Genomic DNA, 16,427 nt, shown 5'->3' on the forward strand with positions numbered 1-16,427 from the left:
CAGATGCATGCTGTTGAGACTTTTTTTTCACCAAACAAGTCAGTGCAACATATGCACAGCAAGAATATTTATATTGGACTCTCCCATCCCCTCTCAGTCTCACCCTCCCTCTTCCTCTTCCTCTATCTGCAATGTCTTCCATTTTTGTTGTAAACAAGGTGTTTGTTATTCTATGGTTTTACTGTATTGTTTTTATCTTTGAGAAGCACATTTGGTTGCCCTGCTGGACAAAATGTGCTAAATAAAGTTGCCTTGCCTTACCTTACCTCTGGTCTTTTCATAGTGCTTACTTCCTGATTGAAGTGGTATAAATTACTGTAAGTACTGAGGTGTTTGGCTAGATGGCACACATACAGTATTGGTCAATTAGCTCATGTGTGTCATTTTGGATGGCATTGTTTTGAAACTGCAAACATGTTACCAAATATTCTTAAATACTATATTGTGTGGCGCAGTAATATTTTCTCTCTTGCACTTTCAGTTTCACTTTGGAGTGAGGATATTACTGCTCAGAGTCTAAGTGCTCCCAATGTTATTCCGCCACACAATATAGTTATCCCTCTTTCCTGCTTAGAAATGCACCACGTTTTATTTTGTCTCACCATACTTGGTCGTGTGACTACTTGTGTAACTGAATTTTAATAGGGAAAACATGGTGTTTGGTCGCTTCTAACTTCATCTCTGTTTGGATCCTAATTAATGCATTAAGCTAGCTAAGTGCTATCAAAGTTGCGCCGCGCGCCAGAGCCAGTGAGTGCACGCATTGAAACGTGAGAGGTATGTATCAACTCATCTTAATTAAGCGAATAACATAGTTTAATATAAAAAAAAACGGTGAAGTGTTCCATAAGTTGACTGGTGTATTGCCATGTCTGATTGTGTTTGAGCAGTGGATTAACTATTTAACTATTCAGATGTTAATGGCTATATGAATTATGATTGTATGGCCTTTGTCGGTTGTTGTGTGCTGATTTGTTTCCCTTTGTTTTGTTACAGCACACACACCTTGATTCAGCCAAGAGAAGAGACAACTACTTGCCCCATTGACTTTAAAAAAATACATCCATCTGTGGTGATCTTGGCTGAACCCTGTCTGTGTCCTCCTTCCAACCCAACTCTCCAACCATCTGACCGTGGTTTGCTTGTTCCCTGCCTCAAGTGTCCCAGTCCCCTATCCTATTGAGAGTAGCCCTAACTCGTTCACCTGTGTTCTAGTGTATCAGATTGAGGCCTGTGTTGCAGTGTTCTAATGTATCTGATTGAGGCCTGTGTTCTAGTGTATCTAATTGAGGCCTGTGTTCTAGTGTATCAGATTGAGGCCTGTGTTCTAGTGTATCAGATTGAGGCCTGTGTTCTATAGTGTATCAGATCGAGGCCTGTGTTCCTGTGTTCTATAGTGTATCAGATCGAGGCCTGTGTTCCTGTGTTCTATAGTGTATCAGATTGAGGCCTGTGTTCCTGTGTTCTATAGTGTATCAGATCGAGGCCTGTGTTCCTGTGTTCTATAGTGTATCAGATTGAGGCCTGTGTTCCAGCTCAGCTTGGTGGTCCTCAGGAGAGCCGGGCTTCCAGCTGGACCTGCCTTGGCCTGCTGGAGCCTCCCCAGCCGAGGAGCACACAGGCTGGCATGCAGGAGGGACACAGGTGCAGCCACAGTCCACAGGAGTGTGTGTGTGTGTGCACGCGTGCGCATATGTGTGTGTGTGTGTAAGTGCATTCCCAGCAATGATATGAATCTCCTGATTTTTGTGTGCATGTGGCAGTGACTGCATGTGTGTATTGACATAGTCCTGTGTGTGTGTGTGTGTGTGTGTGTGTGTGTGTGTGTGTGTGTGTGTGTGTGTGTGTGTGTGTGTGTGTGTGTGTGTGTGTGTGTGTGTGTGTGTTTGTGTGTGTGTGTGTAAAATGCTCAGCTGTGCCCCTGGCTCCACATTAAGATCAGCCAGAGTCCCTCCAGTCTGTTTGGAGCGCAAGCAGAGGCTCCTCCACCCACATTAGCGGCTCGTCTCCAGCGCCGTGCGCCTGCACCGGGGCCACGTCCACTCCGCCTGATGGCCCCTCAGGGCCCCTCTTAGACCACTCCACTGCCCTCACCTCCCCAGTCCACTCCCTAGCCACTCTTCCCTCTAGTCTCTCGCTTTCTCCAGTCTATCTACTCTCTCACTCACTCTCTCCACTTGTCTCTACTCCACTTCTCTCTCTGTTGTTTTCACCACTTCTATCTGCTGGCTCTCCTCTCCTCTCTCCATCCTGTGCTCTTTCATCTTCACTCAAGAGTCTTTCTCTCTTTCCGCTCTTTCTCTCTCTTCTTTCTCTCTCTTTCCGCTCATTCTTCTCTCAGCTCTCTTTTTCTCCTCTCCTGTGTCAAAATGACTTCTTTCTCTCTGTCCTATTTCTCTTTCCTCTCACTCTTCTCTCAGCTCTTTTTGTCTCAAAACACCCCCTCTCTCTCTGTCTCTCTCCACTCCTCTCCCTGGTCCCCCTCTCTCTCCTCCTCCCCTGAGTGTGTCCTCCTGCCTCAGCTCGGCGCTGTGCTCCAGTTCTCTCCTGGAGGAGCGTCAGGGGAGACTCCTGAGACTGGAGGAGCCAGGGCCACAGATGAGGGCATCCCTCTGGGGAGGGGAGCAGGGACAGGGGAGCAGGGACAGAGGGAGAGGAGAAGGGGAGGTGGGGGAGGATGGGGGTGGGGTGGGTGTTTGGAAAAGGGACAGGAGTTACAATTAGAAGGGGGGAGGATAGAAGAAGGCGATAGGGCTGAAATGATGGCTGAGCGTTGGAGGTGATGGAGCCTTGCGTCTGTAGCGACTAAAACACACTCACACAGACATCCACCGTCCTACTAATAAACACACACACACACACACACACACACACACACACACACACACACACACACACAAATATATGCAGGTGTGACAATTCCCTAAATATCAGGGAAAAACATCTTCAGTGTAAAAAGAGAATTGTTTTGGGACTGGGATTTCCAGAAGAGAGTTAGCTAAACTCTCCAGGGTTCTTTTCCTGAGCTGATCTCACTTTATTTGGGATGTGATGAAGTCCCCAAATGGAGCCCAGAGCAGTGGGCTTCGAGACAGCAGCCCGCTGATGGAACTCCTCTAATCACTTCTCTTGGTGAGACAATAACAAAGACATGAGATGGAATGATCCCCTAGAGATGCCAGACATGCTGTGGTGTATCGATTGATATGCTCAAGAATATGTGTGTGTGTGTGTGTGTGTGTGTGTGTGTGTGTGTGTGTGTGTGTGTGTGTGTGTGTGTGTGTGTGTGTGTGTGTGTGTGTGTGTGTGTGTGTGTGTGTGTGTGTTTTTTTTAGTGGGGACAGAGGGACAGGAATCATGTGGGTAATTGTGCCTTTGCACACTGAATTGAATAATGAATCATGTGTGTGTATCGTATATACATATTGGTTTGCATTTGTCTGTATGTTTTAATTTTCACATCTGTGTGAGTGAGAGAGGAAGTAGTCTTTTGTGTAGTGAAAGAATAATCAGGGTTCCTTTTTTACACTTCAGAGGAAAAGTAGATTGATCTGTTTTCCACTGATTTCCACTGGGTCGGTGTGTGAAGACACATACAGTAATGTGTGTGTGTGTGTGTGTGTGGGTCTGTGTTTGTGTGTGTGTGTGTGTGTGTGTGTGTGTGTGTGTGTGTGTGTGTGTGTGTTTGTTTCTCTCTCTCATGAATCCATGGTCTGAGGAATGATCCAATTAATGGGTGTTGAATCTCTCTCTCTTTCCCTCTCTCTCTCTCTCTCTCTCTCTCTCTCTCTCTCTCTCTCTCTCTCTCTCTGTGTGTGTGTGTGTGTGTGTGTGCTTGCCTGTGGCACGTCCTGATTCTTCATGCCAAAGTGCTCCCCCACCAGCTGCTGTGGCATTCTGGGGGCCCTGGGGCTTGTTGATATTTTTTGTCAAACAGGTGATGAGTTTATTTGCCATTTGCTTAGCACACCATCACCCTACTGCAACAGGGGAGACCAGAGGGACAGCAGAGAGGCTGGAGGAGCGAAGGCAGACAACAGACAATGGTGTAGGAGAGAAAGGAAGTGTGTGTGTGTGTGCGTGCGTGCGTGCGTGTGCGTGCGTGCGCGCATGAGAGTTTAAAATACTCTACTGAGAAAAGATTCCTGACTGTAGACGTAGCACATCAGGTCCCTTTTTGGAGGAAAGTATCTTTCTAATCAGTCCTCCGTAACAGCATTAGTGAGGCGTCGTGGTGGGCCTGTCACACACACACACACAAGTGCTCTCTCTAACGAGCTGCTTCACACACACTGGCATCACTTCAAAGCATCTCCCACACACCTGTCAATGGCTACGCTGGTTCAGTGAATAAAAGGCATTCTTTGTGGGCAACTTGTTTGGAAGCCACAATGTCTCATAGTACTGTGTTTACGTGTGCATGTGTTAATTGCTGTTGAAACACCACACTGTAAACACACAGCTGTCCATTCTCATTTATGCTGGAGTGAATGGGAGTGTCTTAAGTAAACAAAACATTGTACATAGGGGTGGACCTTCTATTTTCTCTCTCTCTCTCTCTCTGCCTCTCTCTCTCTCTCTTCATTTCACTCCTGTTCTGATTCTACATGTTTCCAATCAGTTTCTTGTGGGCTTCAGTCTGCAGCAAATGGAAAATGGAGATGGAATTTCTGTACATGAAATGTGTGCATATATACATACATATTTGCATATATGAGACAGAGAGAGCGAGAGACAGACAGACTCACAGATGTGTGAATGTGTGCATCAGCAAGTGTAAAAGTGAGACAGAGAGAGACAGAGAGAGAGAGAGAGAGAGAGGGCGATGGAGAAAAAAAGGCAAAAGGCAAGTCCTCTAACCAGATAGATAAGTAAGCGAGAGCAAGGCAACAAAGCCTTCAAAGAGGCCTGTATCTGTATCTGTGTTTGCAATGGAGCCCCGTGCAACCCACACCAACTGGGGAGACAGGCGGCCAGAGAGCTGTGCACACTAAGGGAGATTACAGCTCTTCATAAAGCCGAGGCAGCATATACACGCACACGCACGCATGCACACACACACTAATAAAATGTATTCCCTTTATATAGATAATAGTTACTGCTCACCAGAGAACCCTAGTATTCTAGTTGCTCTGTTGTGTTACGTTTACTGATAATTATTTTGGACACTTTAGTAGTCAATGTTAGTTGTGAAAGCCATGTTTCTTTTTTACATTTTACTGTACTCATACTCAGCAAAGCTAGCTCAATAGATTAGTTTTGCTCTCTGATGAAAGGCTTCAGACTTCATGACTGCCTGCACAAGTTGTCAAGTCTGCCCTCACAGCTTATGGACACAAAAGTGGGCATTTCTGCTCACACCGGTTCCTGTAACAACAAAACCATGTCCCTCATCCCTGTTCTGCGTCCCTTAACTCCCCTGTTGGCAGTCTGGTGGAAAATCAACCAGCAGTGGGTACAGCAGCTCCCCGTTTATTTGGAGGGAGGAGTGGGCCGTGGGACCTCCACAGGTGAGCACAATAACAAGGTAACAGCTGCAGTGCCTCAGCAGCTCTGGGCTGCAGTATGGAGCGTTAATGGAGATGAGACGCTGTCCGTGGTGCTGAAAGCCAGCCGAGCGCAGTGTTGAATAGAAACCTCTGCAGGGAACAGGAACTCCTTTCACTGTTGTGCAGTGCCAACGTGCAGCACATTTCAAACACACAGAGAAGCCAGAATCCGGGAGGATGTGAGGGTGATGGATTAGCAAACATGCCAGGCAGGCGTCTTTTTAGTGTCTCCGTGAAATTCCCTGTTATCTGGATGTCGGTGACGCTGCCACTGCTGCTAAGAAAGACAGAGAGAGAGAGAAATAAAGAGAAAGAGAGAGCGAGGGAAAGAGAAAAAGAGAGAGAAAGCTCTGTGCCATTGATGGATTAGCTTATTGTAACTAATCCACAGCAGCGTCTTGTAGCTTTTTTTTCACTGACACACAGGCACAAACACAACAACAACATCTCTCTCACACACACACACACACACACACACACACACACATACACGCACACACCTCATGCATAGAAAATTGTCTCAGTGTTACACCCTGAGACAATTATGCAGTGTTCATGCATTGCTCAGTTAGCTGTGGGTGTGCGTGTGTGCGTATGTGTGTGTGTGCGTGCGTGCGTGCGTGCGTGCATGCATGTGCGTGTATATACTGTGTGTGTGTGTGTGTGTGTGTGTGTGTGTGTGTGTGTGTGTGTGTGCGTCTGAGCGGGAGCAAGAGTGACACAGAGGAAAACAGAGGGAAACTGATAGGATGACTCCCTGTGTTAGGTGTGAAGTGATAATGAGATCATAAGTGGATGATAATTGCTGTATTCTGCAGTATTCATGTAGCTGCAAATCAAGGTGCGTCCCCCTGTGTCAAAATACAGCTACATGTGTCAGAATACAGCTACATGTGTCAGAATACAGCTACATGTGTCCTCTTCGCATTTGCATTTCACATTTTGATGGGTTGGTGAGTGAGGGGAGAATTTCACATTCATTACTCTTCATAGCATGTAGCTGTGTGCGCCTGTATGAGTGGTTGGTCATTTTGTCGTGACTCTATCTTTGTGTGTGTGTGTGTGTGTGAGTGCGTCTGTGTGTGTTTTTAGATATCTGTGTGTGTGTGTGCGCGCGCACGGCACGCATGTGTGAGTGAGTATGTGAGTGCGTGCATGCCTGTGTGTGTGCATATCGGTCGGAGTGGGTGCAGCGTGTTGGGCTATTACCGCTGATTTGGGTAATTGCTTAGAGGACTGGCTGTGCATGACAGCTGGCTTATGCTATTATCACAGCACTAAATATTCATAGACAAGCAGTGAGGGGAGGGGAGGGGAGGAGGGGGCTTCATCTCTCAAAGCACAAAACTTTTTCTCCCCCAAGTTACCAAGGTAACCAAAACTCTGTTAATTACATGTGTCACGGGGCCTCAAGATGCAGACCTGGCGGAGTGCTGTTGACGTCTGATGAGAGGAGAGGCTCTTGTCTCTGACCAGTGGCCAGGGTTGGTTCATGGATATGGGAATATTGAATATACTTTATATATACTGTGCAGTACAGTATTTATCTGGTAATAAGTCTGAATAGCTGTTGACAGCTGCAGTTAAATATATTCGGTACGTTTTTCATACACTGTATATGAATTGGACATGGACACTGGGATGGCTGTCATTTTACCTGTCAATATAACTGCTGGTGGTGTGGGTTGCTTCTGCCTACGCAGTTTTACTGCACACATGGAGGTAATTGTTGGCTCTTGTTAGAGAGGGTCGCACAGGGCAAAGGCTCTGACTTCAGTTTCTAACTAGATGTACCGCATGGCGATAGCCTACAAATTATGACCGCCGCTCACAATAATAAATGATGCTGGTCAACTTGTCTGTATCTAGGCCCACATACAGTGCCCTCCAAAAGTATTGGAACACATGCTTGTTAAATATAAAATCATTGTTTGGAAATTGATCTTAATGCCTTAAATGACAAATTGAGGAAATATTCAACCTTTAAGGACATTTTCTTTGTGAATGAATAATGTATTGTAAATAAATAAATGTTTTCCTTAAAATACAGGGGTCATAAGTATTGGAACCCCCATGTTAAATAGAGGATTTTTTTTTGGTATTTTTAAAGCCCACTTTGCACCCTGATAAAGTCCCCTTTGGAATTAGAATAACGCCACATCAACACTATACCCTTCACCATACTAAGAGATTGGCATGCTTTAAGTCAGTTATTAGCTGTTAGCTGTGTATGAATTGCATTGAACTCAATGAGAATGAAACCAGCATGTGCTCCAATACTTTTGGAGGGCACTGTATACTGTAAGCTACTACTGCAATTTATATGCATGCATCTCCTACTCTTGTAGCTCATCATGTAGCCTAGGCCTATATGTGTGTGCATGTGTGTTTGCTTTTGTGTTTAAGAGTGTGTGTGTGCGTGCGTATGTGTGAGTGTCAGTGTCTGCATGTGGATTTCTTGAGACAAACATAAACATTTCGTCATCCTCGCGGTGCCACAGTTCAGGTAGTAGCGCGGGGGTGGAGTATAGCGGAGGATCCCCCCAACGACCAACGTCGTAACCGAATAATGTGACCAGCATTTAACTTTAAACTTCATCTCATCGTGTTAAAATCCTTAAATTCGTGAACTTATCTTGGCTTTAGCCTACTTTTGATGCAAAAAACGTCACTCTTGAGAGCTTCAGACTTTGGTAAGAGAAATGTCCACTGGAGTTGTGTTTCTTTCTACTAGGCTACATCTGACAGGGAACCCGTATTATCTAGCTATTCGTTGATGCCCTACAGGTAGCCTAAAGCAGGTTTGCACGGCGGTAGCCTAGGCCTACTTGTAAAACAAGCTAGAAATGATGCCACATGTGTATTCAACCATAGATATAGGTTCAACGCTACTGATGTCACTTCGAACTGCCCTTAGAAACTTATAGGCTAAACTTATAGGCTACTGTATTCATGTATGTATGTTCATATGTAGGCTACTGTAATTAATTAAGGGTAAGGTTATAGGCAGGGAATATCTGTCTGTTTGAGGGTATGCTCATTGCTGCTGTATTTAACCCTTTGTTGCCTGCACCGAACATTCCATTTTCTCATACTCAATGGCCTCATGGCACAAAAAGGTGTATTGTGTGATTATGCTACATGGCAGAGATACAATATACCCACCACTGTAATCAGAAGAAACAGGGCTTTCAAATGGTATAAAATATAGCTAATATATTTGAAGAGAACATATATATTTGTAAAATATATCTTCAAAATTCAACCCCAAAAAACACGAAAATATCAATTAGTCAAGATTAATCTCATTTTTCCCCCAATTTCTGTTGTAGGTAGAGAAAAACCTAGAGCATGTTCGGGATTCACAATTTTGTCCTCTATTCACTGAAAAAAACAGAACCAATCTGTCACCTTTTGTTAAAAAGTTATGATAAATTTATTGGACCTTTGCAGATGGCACTAAACATTCCGTTTTTCATACTTGATGCCCCCGTGACACAAAAAGGCTTGTTGTGTGGATATGCTAGATGCTAGAGATATAGTAAACCCATCATTGTGATCAGAAGAACTAGCCCTTTAAAATGGTATTCATCATGGTTAATAAGTTTAAGTGTAACATACATTGTTTTTAAACAATACCTTCAAAATTCAACCTTAAAAAACACGAAAACATATATTTGTCATGATAAATCTTATGTTTTACCTAATAGCTATCGCAGATATAGTGTGTGAGTTATAGACAATGTTATGCTCTCTTCAGTGAAAGAAACAGAATCAATGTATTACCTTTGGTTCAAAAGTTATGATCAATTTACTCATAACTGCAAGTTGAAGTGACGAGTAGAATTTTTAAAAAGTAGAATTTCATTCCCTGATTTAAAATTCAACTCCAAAATACACAGATATGTTGGTCATGTAATAAACATAAGTGTATTTAACCATCTCAGTTGTATAGCTAAATGTGGCATGTTTTACCTTGCCTTACGAGCCAATAACCTTTGTGAGTGAGGAAAGACTAAAGGTAAAGTAAAGACTAGCTGATTGAGAATGCTTCTCTCTATGGATCATTCTGTTACGAAAACAAGAATAGAGAAAAGACACTGACACACGATTTCTAATGGAAAAAATATGGTTCAATTTTATTTTAAAATGGATAAATTACATTAAATCTTTAAGAACCCAGGTATAACACTTAAACATTTACAAACAAGCAGTACTAGAACTACAAGAGTAAGAAGACAACACTGTAACAAGTGTCTACGCTTCCTACCTGACATGGGCCTGTCAGGGAATGGCTAACCAAACCCAAAATAGATTGTCATAAGAATGTTAATTAGTAGAAATGTAAATATAAATGTAATGAAACTATTACCACTATTCCTGTCATTATTATAACAAGTAATGCTCTTGTAACGATACAAATTGTGCACATGTGCAGTTTTGCAAGCGCACACACAAACAAAAACATTGTTACTCAGCTGAGGATGATGGGAGATCACTCCCCTCCTCCTCCTCTTCTTCCACATCCTCTTCACTCAGTAGCTGGCTATCCAGGTACTCCTCCATGTCCATCCCTGCATGATCCTGTAGTTGATGACCTGGAGCTCCTCAGCAGTCAGTTGTCTCCTTTCCCTGAGAGACCATCAACCGTGCATACTGGCTCTTCTCCCCCTCCCATCTAAAATAATGAGGAGAAAAAAGATAGGCCTGTAAATAACTTACTAGGTTGTTACAATACAATCTGAATCACCTCAAACTATGTCCTTTTTCACTAAAGACACGGTCACTGGAAGGCTGACTGATGACTTGGAGAAATAACACACACACAAACATAGTTACCCAGCTGAGGATGATGGGAGATCACTCTCCTCCTCTTCTTCCACATCCTCTTCACTCAGTAGCTGGCTATCCACATACTCAGTGTCCATCCCTTCATGATCCTTGATGCTCACCGATGACCTGGAGCTCCTCTGCGATCAGTTGTCTCCTTTCCCTGAGAGACTCCATCAACCGTGCATACTGGCTCTTCTCCCCCTCCATCTAAAATAATGAGGAGAAAAAAGATAAGCCTGTAAATAACTTACTTGGTTGTTACAATACAATATGAATCACCTCTAACTATGTCCTTTTTCATCAGTCACTGGAAGGCTGACTTATGATTTGGAGAAATAACATTAGCCTGTGAACTCACTTGAAGCAAGTTAGTATTAAATCCTTGACTAAGCATTACAGACCAGCTTGCAAACCAACACTAATATAAGACAACTTGAGCAAGAAAATAAGACAGAAACCATCTAGAGAGCACATGTATGCACACACACACACACCGTGTTATTTCATGGCAGCGTAAAGACGAAATATTGCGTCTCGACGTGGAGTAGAGAAAATACCCACTTGACATGTTAACGTTAGTTGGCAAGTATCGCCATAACCTTGATCAAGAAGTTATAGTCTACGACCTAAGCACATTTACACGTCTTCATATGCAAAAGTAGCCGACAATAAACGAAAACCTTGCGTTAGACCCCTGGCACAATCATCACGTTTGGATACATTAGCACCTGTCATGTTTGACAGATCATATTTAGCAAGCTAATCAACTTGGCTGCATATAACTGTAAAATGTGGTACATATTTCGACAAAATAACTGGTTTATTTGAGTATAAAATAGCCTACCAATAGATGTCCTTCACATAAGGTGATATAGATAGAGCATTTGAGCGAAACTGATCAGGAAAGGAGGGCGCGTCCCGGGCATGTCGAACCAAAAATATATCTGGAGCTGGAAATGTACAGCTAGCGTGCTAACGGTAATTATTGCTGTAGTATTACCTGACAAGCTCTTTCGTTCAAACTTGAATACATCTCTAAAGTAACAGTCCTAGTAGTTAGCTTTCCACGTTTTCCATGTTACCCCCCAAGAAATTTTTGAAAATAGTAACAGTTTACTAAAGACAACAGTTTGCTAAAACACCAGCAACCAGCTGATGTGAACACACGCAAAATGGTCATATACACACGGTGCAATTACTACTAAAATGGCTAAATAAAAAACGAAATAACTGGTTTATTTGGGAATATAATAGCCTACCAATCAGGTGTCCTTCACATGAGATGATATAGATAGAGCATTTGAGAGACACTGGTCAGGACAGGAGGACGCGTCGTGGGCAAAATATTTCTGGAGCAGAAGCTCTGCTAGCTACCTAACTTACAGCTAACGTTATGAGTTGCTGTAGCATTACATGACAGGCTATTTCGTTCAAATTGAATACATATCTAAAGTGACAGTCCTAGCAGTTGGCTCATCATGTTTTACATATCGTTACCCCCCAAAAAACATTGAAAATAGCAACATTTTACTAAAGATAACAGTTTGCTAAAACACCCGCAAATGTTGCGAGCTGAAGTAAACACAGACATCGATATGTTACGGTCACACACTCACGGTGCAATTACTGGTAAAAATAGCTAAATAAAAACGATTTTGAAGTAATAACGTGGATAGGTACAATAACAACACATAAAAAGACTGTTTTACCTCAGTTCATCCACCAGTTTGTCCTTCAAACGACGTTATCATGTCTGATGTATGGTGACAGCCAGCGTTGCTCCTTCAGACGCAGCAGGCAGAGGGACATTTCAACTTCTTGTTTTCTCTTCAAGTAGTGAAACAGTTTCGCGCCACAAATCCCTTAACCAATCATATCACTGTAAAGCTTATGATGTGACGTTTATGAGGAAGTTTTCATTAATAAAATCAGTTGAGGTATGGCGGAGTTATTAGACTCAACGTCATCGTTCCTGGAGGAACGATATTTACGTGGTTCGTCAACAAAGGGTTAAACTTGCTATTGTATTCTATACCTCTTGAATTTTAGGGTGCCTTTAAGATCTGGCTAGGGACAACAGATGGAAATTAGCTCTTGTAGCTAACTCTGGCTTGTTTACAGCAAGTGACTTGTCTGTTGATTAATGAGCACTGTCCCTATCAAATAAAAATAAAATAAAATAGAAATGAAACGTCTGTGCTCAGAATGTTCTGTGCTGTGAAAACATTATGTTTGTGTCAACTACGTTATAGAACTATGACGTCACAATATGGACATGATCATAAGCATGTTGCCATGGTGTTGGAATCCTAACACATTAACACAACAGAATATGGAAACATAAGTGTCATTTGTATCAGAAACACACTTGAATGTGCATAATACTTTTGTTGAGCAAACGAAGTTCAGACTTTCTACCGTTACATTTTGGTAAGTTCCTTTTGGAAATGTATTGTTATGGAAATGGTAGGCCTTTCTGCCATGTAAATAGGCCAAGACACATAATGGTGACACCTGTTGGACAGATGGTTAATTTTAATGACTCTAAAGAATGAGGACAGACAGATTAATTTGATTTGTATGGAATTTGTCCAAATATAATTTAAAGGAGTGTGATCATTATTAATGATACTGAATTACGTGTATATCAATAGACATATGTTCTAGTGTGAAATAAATGAAGACATGTCACTGTCAGTCTTAAATCAAAATTTCACATTCAACTGTAGTAGGACCAGAGAGTTGACCGACCAACTGTGGGGGTTCCCCACACACACCTTTGATCCGAGACCAGATACATGGTCAAGGAAATAATGATATTGAGCCCTGGTGCTAACAATGCAGCTAGGCAGGCATCAAAGCCTAAGGTATAGTAGAAATTAATAAGACTTCAATATATTTTGAATGTGAGTTAATAGTGTCCGTGTAGATACTATAACTTTAAAACAGTACTGTAAATGGGATGCTGTAGGGGGAGATAATAAAAGATTTATTTTTAAAAAGTGCTAAATAGGTCAGTGCTGTATTATATCTGATGTGTTTACCAATACCAGAATTCGAAGCCCCAGGTCTCTCAGCGACACCTGGATGAGACTGTGCCCAGACATTTTCCAGTGACAGGTACTGTATACACTGAAAAAAGAAATTGCTGGATTTACTTGATAGCACATGAATGAAATGTATAGAATTTCTCTTTCGGTTTACAAAATGTACTACTGTTGTTATAACCCAATTTGATCAAGTAAGGCTTACATTAAATATTCATGTTATTTCAACATGATTGTGTTATACAGGTGGCATGTACTGAAAGTAGACAGCCAGATTAGAATTGCAACATCATTGTTAAAGGAAGATACATTTGATATTTAAGACTTAAAGTTGAAGTCTTAAATTGAAACATTCTGAATATGTTGTGCCACATATCAGAAACATTTGTTGAGATTGAAAACATATACCATACACTGTAACCGATGCTTTGCGCATGTCAAATACCTAACACAGTCATGGTCGGAACAAAGCATGGTTCATCTGAAAGCATATCATAACATACAGTTCATCTAAGAATACCCCTCTTTAGGAAAAAACATGTGAAAACATTTGCCAACACTGTTAGCTGTGTGGTTATCTCAGTTCTTGCAAAGGCTTATGAGAACACAATGAAATGGTGACATCAAGGCATTGCATGAGTTAATTTGCCTTACTGGTTCAGTAAGTGCTTCATGTTGATCTGACATAATTCTGTTGGATAAATTCATTGCTGTGCCAAAATGTGTCAGTTGACATTGTCTGAAAGAAAAAATATGAGTTTGTTTAATTTAATGTTTTGTGGTTTAGTAAATGTGACAAACCTCCTTTTCCTTTTTCCCCCAGTATATACGCTTACCTTTCTTGACTCAGTTAGAAAAAGTGAATTGCTCAATTGGAATGTCTATTTGAACACAATAAGGATGTGGTTAATTCAAGACTAGACTGTTTCATGTAATTGTACCATAATGTGGTTTGCCGTGAGCCCTGACATTTCCTTTTTTACAGTGTACACCCAAGTGGGTGGAAGGAAGATGGAGCTGGAAATGAACAGGTTGAAGCAGGAGGAAAGACAGCATGATGCAGAAAGAGAGAGAGAGCTGGAGAGGAAGAGAGAGAGGAAGAGACTTCAGCAGGCAAGGCAAGAGCAGCAGGTGGATGAGGAGAGAAGAACACAGAGGCAGGTGAACGTCAGGGCCAAACAAAAGGCAGAGAAACAGAGAGAGGTGGTCATACAGGAGCAGGAGTTGTCCCATGACATCAACCAACTGAAGGAATTCATCCGAAAGGTGTCAGAAACAGACAAGGAACTGCATGAGATGGTAGGACACTTTAAACGCTGCTTGAACAACATGCTTTGGAACAGAAACCACTTTAAATACGCTGTGGATCATTTTGTTTTTCTGCTCCATAATTCACTTTTATACACTAATCCAGCGAAACACGGAAGTAACACAGCACCGGCATTACTGCGTGGCTGGCTGCTAAGAAATTAGCCCCTTGGTTCCATAGACGGCTGTTGCAGAGGTTAGCTGTCATAATACACGTCTTAATACCATATGTTGTTAATAAATTACCTTCATCGGTAAGTTTTGGCACAGTCTGACACCATTGATCCAATGTTCCCTTTCACCTGACATTTTTTTTCATGAGCGGGATCTCTTGTTAGACACTCTCTGACAGGATGCTTTCATTGAAAAGCACAGGCAAGTGTCAATCGTCACTCGCAGGCACGCAGTAATGGCGATATTCAAGATGGCAGCGCCCATAAAGTTCACGCTGGATTAGTGTATACTAAATATTTGTCAGTACCAAATTGTTAATTTATTTACTGCCCCCTTGCACTTTTGCTCATTTAATTGTATATAGCATTTGTAATTACTTGTATATTTCAGCTGTCTTTTCATGGTTATTTTTGACAGCCATGTTTCCCTGTGTGGAGGTAAATAAAACGCTTCCCCATCTTTTTAACAGGCTCGCAAAGAATTGGATAGACTGCGGAAACTGGAACAGGAATATCAAAAGAGAAGGAGAGCCCTTGAGAAAAAGCAACAAATGTCAGCATTAGAAATGGCAGAGAGGCAACAGAGAGAGAGGAGGAGTGAGGAAGAGCGAAAGCGAGCTCTATCAAGAGACATTGAGAGACTGGTCGGCTCTGATCGGACAGGGCTGTGGGGCATTGGTCAGTCTTGTGGATGTGGAGGTGATGGAGAGAAGGTAAGTGCCTCTACATCAAGAATATATTTGTTCATCTTTGCAACATTCATGTACTCTGTGCTTTGTCCAATTAAAATGGCCCCTCTAAGCCATCCAAAATATTTTCCAATTGCAGAGGGACATAGAGAGGTTGAGAGAGATTGAGCGAGCTCAGGAGCAAAAGTTACTGATGCAAAGACTGAAACAGGCTGAGCAAAGACTTCTTGCATTGGAGAGAGGAAGGGAGGCACGTGCAACTGAGCTTAGGTCAAGAAATCAAGATCCCAATAAACAAGACATGGAGATGAACCAGATCATAAACCCGGAGAGAGAAAAGGAGAAGCTACAATGTAAAATGACACTCAAACAAATGGAGAGAGAGAAGACACAGAAACAGAGGGAGCAACTGAAGGCATCAGAAAGATGCATGGAGTTGGACAGAGACAAAGAGATACAGAGAGAAACAGAACAGTTACAAAAACTGGATCAGGAAACGGGAAGACAGATACAGATTTTAAGATTGAGAGAGCTGGAGAGAGAAAGAGAGAAGCTGCAAAAGATGGAAAGACTGAAAGAAATGGAGAGAGAAAAGGAAAGGCAGGTACAGAAAGACTACCTGAAAGCCCCAGGAAGAGACAAAGAGATGAAGTTGGAGACGAGGGGGAAAACAATTCATACAGGAACAGAGAGACAGACAGAACTAGAAAGTCAAAAGGCAAGACAACAAGTTGATAAACTAGAAGGGTTAAAGAGGCAGGAAGACCTGCAGAAACAACGGGAAAAGAAACAGAAAGCATTGGAAAGAGAAAAGGCAAGACAACAAGA

At 42.3% G+C, this 16,427-nt stretch overlaps 1 long non-coding RNA gene across 2 annotated transcripts; it reads right to left on the reverse strand.

Moving 5' to 3' along the window:
- Positions 1-9,833: 9,833 nt before the first annotated feature.
- LOC134076267 (uncharacterized) lies at positions 9,834-12,378 on the reverse strand. Of its 2 annotated transcripts, none has more exons than XR_009938580.1 (3): positions 12,092-12,378; positions 10,389-10,589; positions 9,834-10,227 (listed from the first exon to the last, which is right to left on the reverse strand). It is a non-coding gene; the product is annotated as an uncharacterized LOC134076267 (long non-coding RNA). The 2 variants fall into 2 exon arrangements; XR_009938581.1 differs by lacking the exon at positions 12,092-12,378 and adding an exon at positions 11,227-11,449.
- Positions 12,379-16,427: the final 4,049 nt, after the last annotated feature.

This window comes from Sardina pilchardus, chromosome 3 (assembly GCF_963854185.1).
Source record: "Sardina pilchardus chromosome 3, fSarPil1.1, whole genome shotgun sequence".
Classification (NCBI taxonomy): Eukaryota; Metazoa; Chordata; class Actinopteri; order Clupeiformes; family Clupeidae; genus Sardina; species Sardina pilchardus.